The sequence below is a fragment of the Heterodontus francisci genome, chromosome 32, assembly GCF_036365525.1.
Source record: "Heterodontus francisci isolate sHetFra1 chromosome 32, sHetFra1.hap1, whole genome shotgun sequence".
NCBI lineage: Eukaryota > Metazoa > Chordata > Chondrichthyes > Heterodontiformes > Heterodontidae > Heterodontus > Heterodontus francisci.
In genome coordinates this window covers 15180378-15195257 of record NC_090402.1, presented here as the reverse complement: position 1 = coordinate 15195257, position 14880 = coordinate 15180378, and the positions used below count along the sequence as shown (strand labels likewise).

At 44.4% G+C, this 14880-nt stretch overlaps 1 pseudogene; it reads left to right on the top strand.

Moving 5' to 3' along the window:
* The first annotated feature begins 223 nt into the window (after window positions 1-223).
* The window catches only part of LOC137347657 (kynurenine--oxoglutarate transaminase 1-like), a 40362-nt pseudogene continuing 25705 nt past the window's right edge, over window positions 224-14880 (top strand).

Below are 14880 nucleotides of genomic sequence, written 5' to 3'. Positions count from 1 at the left end.
GCATTTTGTAACATAGACATTGTGCCAAGATTCATATTGTGTGTTAATGTTCTTCCTAGTATATTACTGCTCGTTAACGAAGAATTGTTTTCTGCTGACTGTGTCTCATATTCTAAGGCTATTCAGTGTATATACGGATATTCATCGTGTGTCCTTTAATTTTCATCAGATGATGGTCAGAAGACTGGATGGATTATAAACAGGCCTGGTTACGGAAGAGACAGCTGATATGTTTAGGAGACAAACACAAACAATCATAAGAAGTAACAACTTGATCAGCAACATTTTGCATAGGAAAAAGGTGAATCGTTCTCTTTCTGCAATATCTTAGCTACGAAGCATTGAGTAGCTGTAAAGGAAGGAAGATGTCTTTAGTAATCTTTTAAAAGCGTGTCATGTATAAATAAGATGACAGTAACTTAGCAAAACACAGAAACCACTTTGCACAGAGCAGGTTCTCATAGTCAATAATGACCAATTAATTTGCTTTTGGTGATTTTGGTTGGAAGGAGAATGTTGCCCTGGAAATCAGGAGAAAGCTCACTGCTTCTCATCAAATAGTACTACAGAATCTGCCACTTGATTAGGTACACAGGGCCTTAGCTTAATGTTTTGTCCAAAGGAGGACGTCCTTGGTGAAACATTCAGTAATACAGTGCATTGTCAGTCTTGGTAATGTATTCAGCTTCTAGACTGGGGCTTGCTTGCTAAGTGCTGCATTGAAAACTGATATGGGAACATAGGAGCAGGAGTAGGCCATTCAGCCCATCGAGCCTGCTTCACCATTCATTTGGATCATGACTGATCATCTACCTCAATGCCATTTGCCCATGCTATCCCCATATCCCTTGATGTCATTAATATCCAGATAGCTATCGATTTCTGTCTTGAACTGTCAGTGACTGAGCTTCCACAGCCTTCTGGGGTAGAGAATTCTAAAGATTCATCACCCTCTGAGTGAAGAAATTCCTCCTCATCTCAGTCTTAAATGGCCTACCCCTTATTCTGAGATTGTGTTCCTTGGTTCCAGACTTGCCAGCCAGGGGAAACATCCTGTCCACATCTACCCTGACACATCTGTAAGAATTTTGTATGTTTCGATAAGATCAGCTCTCATTCTTCGAAACTCTAGAGAATGCAGGCCCAGTTTCCTCAATCTCTCTTAAAACAATCCCACCCTTCCAGGGAATAGTCTGGTGCACCTGCTTTGCACTCCCTCTATGGCAAATATATCCTTCCTTAGATGATGAGACAAAAACTGTACACAATACTCCGGGTGTGGTCTCAGGCTCTATACAATTGCAGCAAGACTTCTTTATTCCTGTACTCAAAACCCTTGTGGTGAAGACCACCTTACAATTTGCGTTCCTAATTGCTTGCTGCACTTGCATGCTAACTTTTAGTGACTCATGAATAAGGACACCCAGGTTCCTTTGGACATCAACACTTCACAACCTCTCACCATTTAAGAAATACTCTGGTAGAATAGAAACAAAAAGACAAAGTGGATCACTTCACACTTATTCACATTATATTCCATCTGCCATGTTCTTGCCTGTTCACTTAACCTGTCCAAATCCCCTTGAAGCCTCCTTGTATTCTCCTCACAACTTACATTCCCACCTAGTTTTGAGTCATCAGCGAACTTGGAAATATTACATTCGGTCCCCACATCCAAATCATTTTTTAAAAATTCATTCATGGGATGTGGGCATCACTAGCTATGCCAGCATTTATTACCTATCCCTAATTGCCCTTGAGAAGGTGGTGGTGAGCTGCCTGCTTGAACCACTGCAGTCCATGTGAGGTAGGTACACCCACAGTGCTGTTAGGAAGGGAGTTCCAGGATTTTGACCCAGCGACAGTGAAGGAACGGCGATATGGTTCCAAGTCAGGATGGTTTGTGACTTGGATGGGAACTTGCAGATGGTGATGTTCCCATGCATCTGCTGCTCTTGTCCTTCGAGGTGGTAGAGGTCGCAGGTTTGGAAGGATATAGATATATAGATGTAGAACAGCTCTAGCTCCAGTACCGATCCTTGCGGTACCCCTCTGCTATTAGCCTGCCATCCTGAGAATGACCCGTTTACTTCTACTCTGTTTTCTGTCTATTAACCAGTTCTCAATCCATACCAGTATATTACCCTCAATCCCATGTGTTCTAATTTTACTAACCTCCTGTGTGGGGCTTTATTAAAAGCCTTCTGAAAATCCAGAAACACCATATCCATTGTTTCTTCTTTATCTATGCTACATGGAGAGACAATGTAAAATAAAGGGTACAACTCTAAACGGGGTGCAGGAGCAGAGGGACCTGGGTGTATACATGCATAAGTCATTGAAGGCGGTAGGACAGGTTGAGAGCGCGGTTAATAAAGCATACAGTATCCTGGGCTTTATTAATAGGGGCAGAGAGTACAAGAGCAAGGAGGTTATGTTTTAAATTATATAAAACACTGCTATCAGCCTCAACTGGAGCATTAAATCCAGTCTGGGTGCTGCATTTTAGGAATGATGTGAAGGCATTGAAGAAGTTGGAGAAGTTGGGACTGTTTTCCTTGATGGGGGCCTGGACGGAGTGGATCGTGAAAAACTGTTCCCACTCATGAAAGGATTTAAGGTAATTGGCAAAAGAAGCAATGCCAACATGAGGAAAAACATTTTCACGCAGCAAGTGGTTAATATCTGGAATGCGCTGCCAGAGAGTATGGTGGAGACAGGTTCATTTGAAGCATTCAAAAAGGAATTATATAGTTATTTGAAAAGGAAGAATGTACAGAGTTACGGAGAGAAGGCGGGGGAATAGTACTAAGTGAATTGCTCATTCAGAGAGAAAGCGCAGACACGATGGACAGAATGACCTCCTTCTGTGCTGAAACAATTCTGTGATTCTATGATTATGATCTTCCTAGGATTTGGGTGGATACCTGAACCTGAGTATCAAGCCTGTGTCCTCAGTACCTTGCTCTATGGCAGCGAGGCCTGGACAACGTATGTCAGCCAAGAGCGACGTCTCAATTCATTCCATCTTCGCTGCCTCCGGAGAATATTTGGCATCAGGTGGCAGGACTGTATCTCCAATACAGAAGTCCTCGAGGCGGCCAACACCCCCAGCTTATACACACTACTGAATCAGCGACGCTTGAGATGGCTTGGCCATGTGAGCCGCATGGAAGATGGCAGGATCCCCAAAGACACATTGTACAGCGAGCTCGCCACTGGTATCAGACCCACCGGCCGTCCATGTCTCCGCTTTAAAGACGTCTGCAAACGCGACATGAAATCCTGTGACATTGATCACAAGTCGTGGGAGTCAGTTGCCAGCGTTCGCCAGAGCTGGCGGGCAGCCATAAAGACGGGGCTAAAATGTGGCGAGTCGAAGAGACTTAGTAGTTGGCAGGAAAAAAGACAGAGGCGCAAGGGGAGAGCCAACTGTGTAACAGCCCCGACAAACAAATTTCTCTGCAGCACCTGTGGAAGAGCCTGTCACTCTAGAATTGGCCTTTATAGCCACTCCAGGCACTGCTTCACAAACCACTGACCACCTCCAGGCGTGTATCCATTGTCTCTCGAGATAAGGAGGCCGAAGAAGTATTCACTGTAAGGCCACTGACTCCCACAGCCACCTTGACTACACTTCCTCACACTCCGCTTCCTGTAAGGACTCCATTCCGTTCTCCCAGTTTCTCCGTTAGATCTGTTATGATGCAACCTTCCATACCAGCATTTCTAATGTGCTTTCCTTTTTCCTCAACCGAGGATTCTCTCTCACCATGGTTGACAGGGACCGCGACCCTGTCTGCCCCATTTTGTGCACTTCTCTCCCCCACCCCCTCCCAGAATTATGATAGGGTTCCATTGTCCTCACCTTCCACCCCACCAGTCTCCATATTCAATGAATCATCCATCACCATTTCCGCCACCTCCAGCGTGATGCCACCGCCAAACACATCTTGCCCTCCTCTCTCCTTTCAGCATTGCAAGGGGACCATTCACTCCACAACACCTTGGTCCATTCTTCAATCATCTCCAACAGCCCCTCCGCTTCACACGGCACCTTCCCTTTCATCCCCACCCCTTCTCACCATCCAAAGCCCTAAACACTCCTTCCAGGTGAAACAGTGATTTACTTGTACTATTTTCAATTACGGATACTCTATTCGCTGCTCACAATGTGGTCTGCTCTACGTTGGGGAGACCAAATGCAGATTGGGTGAACGCTTTGCCGAACACCTCCGTTCAGTCCGCAGCATGACCCCGAGCTTCCGGTTGTCTGTCATTTTAATTCTCCACCTTGCTCTCACACTAACCTCTCTGTCCTCAGCCTCCTGCACTGTTCCAATGAAACTCAATGTAAACTTGAGGAAGAGCACTTTGTCTTTCAGTTAGGCACTTGATAGCCTACCGGACCCAATACTGAGTTCAACAATTTCAGACAGTAATTTCTGCTCCCATTTTTCCTTTTTCTTTGCAGGTATTGGTCTTACTGTAATTTTTCTCTTCCTTTGTTTTGCTTTTGAACGGCAGCTGTTCATCATTATGCCATTCATAACTCCTCTTGGCATGCCTTTTGTTTCTTTATTTGTCCCATTACCATTCCCTTTGGCCTTGCACCACCGGCTCTTTTGTCATTTAATCTCTCCTGCCCTCCACCCTATCATAGACCTTCTTTCGTGTACTTTTTCCCACCCTCCCCTCTTTCACTTGCTCAAAACCTATTACGTTTCTCACTTTTCCTAGTTCTGATGAAAGGCCATCGCCTGAAATGTTAACTCTGTTTCTTTCTCCACAGCTGCTGCTTGACCTGCTAAGTATTTCCAGCATTTTCTGTTTTTATTTATGATGAATTTAGTGTTAGTTCTAGCTGCATGTATTTGAAGTTGGGTGATTCTAGCAAATGAAAGTGTACAGCAGTGATATTCGAACAAATAAGAGCATGGTATTTTGTGCAAAGTTAGAATGGCAGATTAACGACTTGCATGTATATTGTGCCTTTAGTGAAGAAACAATATCTGAAGGCACATCACAGAATGAAGTATGCACTGTTCCCTGTTGACAGCCAAAAATTCCCCAACAGACTCCTTTCATTCCCCTTTTTGCCAGGTGATACTCCCTCTTGCTCAGCGTTGGCTGACTATATGTTCTGCACTGCCCATTCCCCTCCACTTTTTGTTTCATTTTATCTTCATTGCCGGTTCACTGATGTTTTTTCTGTCTACTACTTGTTACTGGGGGGGGGGGCGGGAACTGCACTACTGGAGGGTGCAATCTTCTAGATGAGACATTAAACTAAGCTTGTCCAACATATAGCCTGCGGGCCAGGATCCAACCCACCAAAGGTTTCCATCCAGCCCGCGGGTGGGAACTGTTCCCGGGGCCGTTCCTCGTCCTCACAGTGACTGGAGATTGAAATTTCCCTTTGCCATCTTATTACAGAGTGGGGGGGTTGGGGGATGGTGGGGGTGGAAACAGAGAGAGGGAAAGACAAAGGAGGATGGAGAGAGGGGGACAGGGGGAGCAGGTAACACTGAGTGGGGAGCGGGGAATGCTGGAGACCAAGGTGGGGAGAGATACAGAGAATGATGGGAGAAGGAGACGGGGGGGGGGGGGGTGACCGAGCGACAGACAGACAGACGGGGAGAGGGAGGGAGATGGGAGTGGGGGGGGGGGGGTGTAAGAGAGAGTCAAAAGTCATTTATGAACAGCACAGAAGGACACCATTTTGTCCATCGAGCCCAGGCCGGCTCTCCACAGAGCTCTGCAGTCAGTTCCGCTCCCTGAAGCCCTGGAGGTCTATTTCTCTCAGTTGGCCATTCAACTTCCTCTTGAAGTCGTTGATCGTCTCCACTTCTGCCACCCTTGTGGGCAGCGAGTTCTAGGTCATTACCACCCGCTGCGTAAAAAGGTGCTTCCTCATATTCCCCCTGCATCTTTTGCACAAAACTTTCAATCTATGTCCTCTAGTCCTAGAGTAGGCCGGGGGGGTGGGGTGGGGGTGGGGAGGGTGGCAGGAAGAGAGAACGAGACCCGCACACACGGAGAGGGGAGAGAAATCAAGGTCTCTCCTGACAGATCGGCATCTATCCAGAATACTCTGCATTGCTCCGTCAAGTGTGTGGGCAGAGATTGACTACTTATTAAAGCACAAGCAATGCCAGGTGTGTCACCTAAATCAGCTTTCAGTATAGTGACGAGAAAGTAAGTCAATAGATTAGTCTTCTCATTTAAAGCTTCTTCACAAAAATGCACATTTGTTGTTGTTTTATTAGTAAGAGAAATTTTTAATGCCTTTCTCTTTTGAAATTTGCTCACCGGCCCCCTGCGCCAGGCAAAAATCATAATGCAGCCCTCGCCCAAAGAGGTTGGACAACCCTATGTTAAACTAAGACCCCAGCTGCAAGACATCCTATTCAGAAAAGAGATGGGGAGTATTCCCAATGTCCTAGCTGAAAATTATCCCTCAATCAACACCACCAGAAAAGATTAATCAGTTAATTGTCACATCGCTGTTTTGTGGGACCTTTCTTGTGCATATTGGCTGCCGTTTTTGTCCACGTAACAATATTGGCAGTGACTTTGCTTCAGAAGTAATTCATTACCTGTGAGGTGCTTTGAGATGTCCCAAAGAAATGAAAGGCACTGTATAAAAGCAAGTTTTTTCCTACTGCCATTCTGAGCTTGTTAAGAATTTTCCCAAAGTTTGTTGTACCTTTTATGTATCCTTTTTATATCAGATATTCAGAATTTGTAACCATCAATTCTAACTGATGTGTGGATTGATGCCCTGATCTGCTGTCTTCTGCAACAGTGTTGCAAATACATCAACAACTCTGTGTTACATAGAATTTTGCAGCACAGAAACAGGCCATTCAGCCCAACTGGTTTGTGCCGGTGCTGTGCTTCACACGAGCCTCCTCATATCTTGCATCATCTCATCCTATTCCTTTTCCCCTCATCTACTTGTTGAGCTTCCCCTTAAATGCTCTCAGCTGTTCACCTCAACTATTCCTTGTGGTAACAGGTTCCACATTCCCACCACAAGCTGGGTGAAGAAGTTTATCCTCACTTCCTTATTGGATTTATTAGTGACTATCTTATATTTTGGCACCAAGATTTGGACTCCCCTACAAGTGGCAACATCTTCACATCGGCCCTCTTAATCTTTTTTCTAGAGATAGGAGGCCCAGCCTGTTCAGTCTTTCCAAATAGTTATAACCTGTCAGTTCTGGTATCATCCTTGTGAATCTGTTTTGCATGTTCTCCAGTGCCTCCATCTTTTTTGTATTATGGAGACCAGAAATGTGGCCTACCAAGGTTCTATATGAGTTTAACATAACTTCTCTGCTTTTGAATTTTATTCCTTTAGAAATGAAGCCCAGTGTTTTGTTTGCACTTTTTATGGCCTTGTTAACCTGAATTGCTATTTTAGTAATTTGTTAATCTGCACCTTTTTGTGTCTTCACTTCATTTAGACTTAATTTTCATTGAGTACGTATACTCCTATTCCTTCAAAATGCACGTACCACCTCACACTTAACTATATTGAAATGAATTTGCTATATACACACCCATAATACAAGTTTATTGATCTCTTGCACTTCGTTTAGTTCATCAGTATTAACTGTACCACCCCCCCCTGCCAAACCCCCTCCAAGTTTGCTCATGGAATTTTGTTTTATTTATCTGGGATGTCCAAACCTTTGTTTTTCAATAGCATCATGGTCATATACAATAACAAAGAAAATTACAGCACAGGAACAGGCCCTTCGGCCCTCCAAGCCTGCGCCAATCCAGATCCTCTATCTAAACATGTCGCCTATTTTCTAAGGGTCTGTATCTCTTTGCTTCCTGCCCATTCATGTATCTGTCTAGATACATCTTAAAAGACGCTATCGTGCCCGCGTCTACCACCTCCGCTGGCAACGCGTTCCAGGCACCCACCACCCTCTGTGTAAAGAACTTTCCGCGCATATCCCCCCTAAACTTTTCCCCTCTCACTTTGAACTCGTGACCCCTAGTAATTGAATCCCCCACTCTGGGAAAAAGCTTCTTGCTATCCACCCTGTCTATACCTCTCATGATTTTGTACACCTCAATCAGGTCCCCCCTCAACCTCCGTCTTTCTAATGAAAATAATCCTAATCTGCTCAACCTCACTTCATAGCTAGCGCCCTCCATACCAGGCAACATCCTGGTGAACCTCCTCTGCACCCTCTCCAAAGCATCTAGATCCTTTTGGTAATGTGGCGACCAGAACTGCACGCAGTATTCCAAATGTGGCCGAACCAAAGTCTTATACAACTGTAACATGACCTGCCAACCCTTGTACTCAATACCCCATCCGATGAAGGAAAGCATGCCATATGCCTTCTTGACCACTCTATTGACCTGCGTTGCCACCTTCAGGGAACAATGGACCTGAACACCCAAATCTCTCTGTACATCAATTTTCCCCAGGACTTTTCCATTTACTGTATAATTCACTCTTGAATTGGATCTTCCAAAATGTATCACCTCGCATTTGCCCTGATTGAACTCCATCTGCCATTTCTCTGCCCAACTCTCCAATCTATTTAAATTCTGCTGTATTCTCTGACAGTCCCCTTCACTATCTGCTACTCCACCAATCTTAGTGTCATCTGCAAACTTGCTAATCAGACCACCTATACTTTCCTCCAAATCATTTATGTATATCACAAACAACAGTGGTCCCAGCACGGATCCCTGTGGAACACCACTGGTCACACGTCTCCATTTTGAGAAACTCCCTTCCACTGCTACTCTCTGTCTCCTGTTGCCCAGCCAGTTCTTTATCCATCTAGCTAGTACACCCTGGACCCCATGCGACTTCACTTTCTCCATCAGCCTACCATGGGGTAGTTCATTTTTTTGTTCTGGTTTGTTTGCTATTTAATTGCTTGATTTTGATATATTTGACTGTTGTAAATGACATCTGTTCTCTATGCATTATTCAGGTAAAGATGTCCCAACAGATACATTCTCAGAGAATTGAAGGATTAGACAAGAATCTTTGGTAAATTGATGTTTTGCTTATGGGGGCAATTTCCTGATTACATAAAGGCATTGAGGAATCTTGCCTGCTGCCAGATATCAATGGATAGAATATCATGGGGCAACATACCTGCCACTTTCCCATATTCGCTGTGGCAGTGGCATGATTCTTCACATTGTGTACTCAAAAAATTGATAATGCAAGGGGGATGTTGTGTAAACCCTTACGGTTTCATGACTCAATATTTTTTATGGCTTTAGGGATGTTTCAAAGAACAGTACAGCACAGGAACAGGCCATTCGGCCCTCCAAGCCTGCGCCGATCTTGATGCCTGCCGAAACTAACACCTTCTGCACTTCCGGGGCCCATATCCTTCTATTCCCTTCCTATTCATATATTTGTCAAGATGTCTCTTAAACGTCGCTATCGTATCTGCTTCCACCACCTCCCCTGGCAGCAAGTTCCAGGCACTCGCCACCCTCTGTGTAAAAAAACGTGCCTCGCACATCCCCTCTAAACTTTGCCCCTCGCATCTTAAACCTATGTCCCCTAGTAACTGACTCTTCCACCCTGGGAAAAAGCTTCTGACTATCCACTCTGTCAATGCCGCTCAAATTTGTTTTTGTTTAAAGTTATAGATTATTTTTTTTTAAACTTAGTGGGCAAGAAATAGGGTTCAGTAGTGTGATGGAGTCCTCGTGTACAGACTGCTTTCTATACAGCTGACCTGTTGAATGGACTGTTAGGTGCTATGACTTTGGATTCAAGGCTTGTGTTTTTATTCTGAGACAGTTATTTACTGCATATGAAACTGAAAGCTCCACAGAGTTCTGGGAAAGCTTAGGAAATTGGATTCTGAGAGCTCACCATTGGCGATTATGACTTACGGCAGCTGTCTTTGATGACTTAGAGTTATCAGTGGAACCTTGCCATCAGGACGGTTGTGGTCGAAGCTGAGGTGAATCGTTAAAGGGAAGATTGCATCGCTCGCTATCAATGGCACGTCATTACTTCCGTATCTGCATCCTGGAGGACAGGACCTGGAAAACCACCTTTTGAAGTTCCTGATTTTGATATACTTGGGACTGTTCGGTGCCCTCTTGCTGATGGGACTGCTCAGAGGATTTGTAAGGGCTATCTTTGCATCTGATAATTAAGATATATATGTTGACCAAGATTTAACTGTTCATGTTTAATTTATGTTGGTTTTGGTTTGAGTGTTAAGTATAACTTGTAAAAGTGAAATCTTGTCCATTTTTGTTTCTTCAGTTGTCAGTCAGTGGATTCAATTCTTCTGGTTTGTTAGTGGTCTCCACAGGGATCATACCTTAGCGTCCATTTTTGGGTGCTACAAGTGCCCTTAAAGGTCCAAAATAGTGTTTGCGGCATGCATGCACATTCGTGATGTGCATCATGCTGGACACCATCTTAGTGTGGATGTTAGTCTGCAAATTGACCATCTGCCGGAAGTATGCATAGAAGGCAGATCATGATGTCAGTCAGTGTGCAAAGCTGATTTGACAGCAGTGCTGCCATTTGGCAGCTCAGCACTCCAGTGGACAGTCTTGCTTAAGCTTGCACAGCTGAACATGCATTAATTAGCAGGAAGGATACCCCATCAGTGCTATTTCAAGAGATCATCAGCTACTACAGATTATAATAAAAGCAAAATACTGCGGATGCTGGAAATCTGAAATAAAAACAAGAAATGCTGGAACCACTCAGCAGGTCTGGCAGCATCTGTGGAATGAGAAGCAGAGTTAACGTTTCGGGTCAGTGACCCTTCTTTGGAACTCCAAAGCTACTACAGATTAGTTGCTGGTTAACTTCTTCTAGGTATTGCTCCAATTCTACATGCTTTTGGTGCTTTTCATCGCTGTTTCAAGTTTCAGAACTCTACAGGAAGTGGTGTGGCAGCTGCTGAAGTACGTTTTGCTTACTTCAAGGCTTTTGCACAAACTTGTTGCTCCCAGACATGGGTGCAATTATAGGCATTCCCCTTGGAATTGAGTGTGACTGAGAAAATGAGAAGAGGCCATGCAGCGCAGGACAAACTGCTAGAAGGGGGAGAAGAGCGTTCAGCAGGAGACCACATCCACCCAGACTATGCAGGGAGCAATTATGCTACCTGAACCTCAGCAAGGAACAATATGAGACATCTGCAGTTTGCTAACAAGGTCCTCTCTGAAATCTGTTGACTTCTGCAGCCGTAACTTCAACCGCAGAACAGGGCAAGGACCACATTGCCAGTGACTGTTGGCGTTGAGCTTTTATGGGCCTGGCTCCTTCCAGGCTGATGCTAGAGATATTCGCAACATCGAGCAGTTTGCCATTCACTCTTGCTAAGGGAGATCGCTGACGCTCTCTATTCAAAGTGTGCCAACTTCATTTCATTTTCTCTTGCCAGAGACAAGCACCTGGGTTTGCTCAAATTGCAGGCTTCCCCATTGTGCAGGGTACCCACTGACTGCACACACGTTGCTTTGCGGACTGCCAGCACATGCTCCGTCCACAATGCACCTCCCCTTTTAAGAATTGCGGCTAGCTTTAAGCAGTGCAGGCCAGCTATAAATAATGCCAGCAGGTATCCATTTTGGGGCCCTTGTTGATGTGTGCAGCCAGTCAACATGATGCCATGCTGCCTGCTTTTCATTGGGCGCAGGTTAAGCAGGCCCATTCTCAAGTGCTACCCAATTTAGCCCTCACTATGGAATACGTCACAGAAGATGCTGCTGTTCATCTGATCTTTGGGGGAGGTGCAAAATGGAGGTGGTTCTGTCGCCCATTTTACAGCAGAGAAGAACCTGAGATTTGGCTGACCTTGACCACTCTTGAACCGGTTAGCAGTCAGTTGTAAAACAGAATTACCAGAGATGCCTGGTACCTAATGACTTGCTCCCCTTGTAGTCGGGCAGTTGTGCTGAGTAGTACCAGGGAGAGAGGTGTATAAATAGCTAAACGGATTTCTGATGTGTGTTTCTTTCCGATGTTTTCAGGATAGAATTTACACAGCTTGCTGCTGATCATGCAGTTGTCAACCTGGGGCAGGGATTTCCTGACTTCTCACCACCAAATTTTATGAAAGAAGCTTTCACGAGGGCTATAAACGGTGACCTGAATCAGTACACCAGGGCTTTTGTGAGTATTTATCTGATAATGCAGCAAATATTGGATCACGCAATGCACTGCAGTTATTGAACTTACTTTTGAAGAGCAGTTTTATACTGCACATTATTATTACTGCCATATATTATTAAAGGAATACTTCCCAAAAAAAAGTTCATTCACTCTGCTGGGATGCTTGCAGCCAACACCCTGTTTAATGTTCAATCTGATAACACAAAATCAGCAAGGTAATGGAATGCTGGATGTCAAGTCTAATGATTCACTGACATTTTCATTGAGCCAAGTGATGATGACAAATCTGTTTCTCCCTTCTTACAGTATATTTTTAATTTTCAATTGCTGCTGATTAGGCATTCATACCTTAAATTATCCTTGTTGAAATGGGAATGGCGAGTGGCTACAAGCACCCTGACTGACAGGGTGATGGTGGATTGAAATAAAATACCACCACATGAAGGATGGTTACCTGGACGATGTCAGAGAGTGGCCAGTACAGTCAATCATTACCGATGGGGAGGGGAGAGGAGGAGAAGAGTCTAATATCGAACTAAGTTCCATAAAGTGGGGCAGGTTAGGAAAGTGACCATTCACTTTTTTTCCTGTGCATCTCATTTAGGATTGTATTCCTTTTTCTGATCATCCTCTGTGTTTAAGTTAGCTGCTCCCCCTCCTAAACTGAGAAGAATATTTTCCATAGAGAGAGTGAGATACTTCAACTAAATATTGTAAGCTTGTATTCAGCTCGATGATAAATCCTTCTGTTTCTTATTAAAAATGTCTCGAGGAGGATTTCCTGATCGCATTAACACTAAGGATGAGGCAAAGTATGGTGGAGATGTCTTCATTTGTTGCAGATGGTAAATACTGATGATAAATGTACGTCAAAATTAAGCTCAATGTCATTTATTATTGATTTTTAAAATTATGTAAAATTGCAGTGGAAAAATCATAGATGCAAGTGTATAGTTCATTAAATCCTATCCTATACCATGCAAAGTCATGGTTGCCCATAAACCTTGTTCTTGCAACTGTTCCCAAATGCCTCAAATTTAAAATTTCCTGTTTCATAGTTAAATTCCCCTACTGTCTGAGCTCTTCCTATCTCTGTAACTTCCTCCAGTTCTACAATTCCCCACAATCCAACCACCCTCTGGGTGAAAACATTTTTCCTTATTGCCCCTCTAAACCTCCTGCCCCTTACCTTAAATCTATGCCCCCTGGTTACTGACCCCTCTGCTAAGGGAAAAAGTTCCTTCCTATCTACCCTATCAATGCCCCACATAATTTTGTATACCTCAATCAGGTCCCCCCTCAAATTTCTCCGCTCCAAGGAAACAACCCTTGCCTATCCAGTCTCTCTTCATAACTGAAATGCTTCAGCCCAGGTGACATCCTGGTGAATCTCCTCTGCAGCCTTTCCAGTGCAATCATATCCTTCCTATAGTGTGGTGACCAGAACTGTACACAGTACTCCAGCTGTGGCCTAACCAATGTATTATACAGCTCTAACATAACCTCCCTGCTCTCATATTCTATGCCTCGGCTAATAAAGGCAAGTATCCCATGTGCCTTCCTAACCACCTTATCAACCTGTGCTGCTGCCTTCAGTGATCTATGGACAAGCACCCAAGGTCCCTCAGTACTCCCTAGGGTCCTACCATCCATTGTATATTCCCTTGCCTTGTTAGTCCTACCAAAGTGCATCACCTTACACTTCTCAGGATTAAACTCCATTTGCCACTGCTTCGCCCATCTTACCAGCCCATCTATATCGACCTGTAATCTAAGGCTTTCCTCCTCACTACTTATGACACCACCAATTTTCATGTCTGTGAACTTACTGATCATACCTACTATATTCACGTCTAAATCATTAATGTACACTACAAACAGTAAGGGTCCCAGCATTGGTCCCTGTGGTACCCCACTGGTCACAGTCCTCCATTCGCAAAAACAACCCTTGACCATCACCCTCTGCCTCCTGCCACTAAGCCAATTTTGGTTCCAATTTGCCAAATTACCCTGGATCCCATGGGCTATTAGCTTCTTAACCAATCTCCCGTGAGGGACCTTATCAAAAGCCTTACTGAAGTCCATGTAGACCGCATCGACTGCTTTACCCTCATCTACACATCTAGTCACCTCCTTGAAAAATTCAATCAAATTTGTTAGACACGATCTCCCCCTGACAAAGCCATGCTGACTATCCCTGATTAATCCCTGCCTTTCCAAGTGGAGATTAATCTTGTCTCTCAGAATTTTTTTCAATAATTTCCCTACCACTGACAGACTCACAGGCCTATAATTACCTGGTTTATCCCTGCCACCCTTCTTGAATAATGGTACCACATTTGCTGTCCTCCAATCCTCTGGTACCTCTCCTGTGACCAGAGAGGATTTGAAAATTTGTCAGAGCCCCTGCTATCACCTCCCGTGCCTCACATAGCAGCCTGGGATATATCTCATCTGGGCCTGGGAATTTATCCACCTTTAAGCCTGCTAATACAGCTAATACTTCCTCCTTTTCAATGCTAATTTGATCAAGTATATCACAATCTCCCTTCCTGATCACTACACCTACATCGTCCCTCTCTATAGTAAACACAGTAACCTCACCTCTGTCCTCCGGCTGCACACAGATTGCCTCTTTGATCCCTAATGGGCCCCACATTTTCCCTGGTTATCTCTTTCCCTTAACATACTTATAAAACGCCTTGGGATTTTCCTTTATCTTGTCTGCC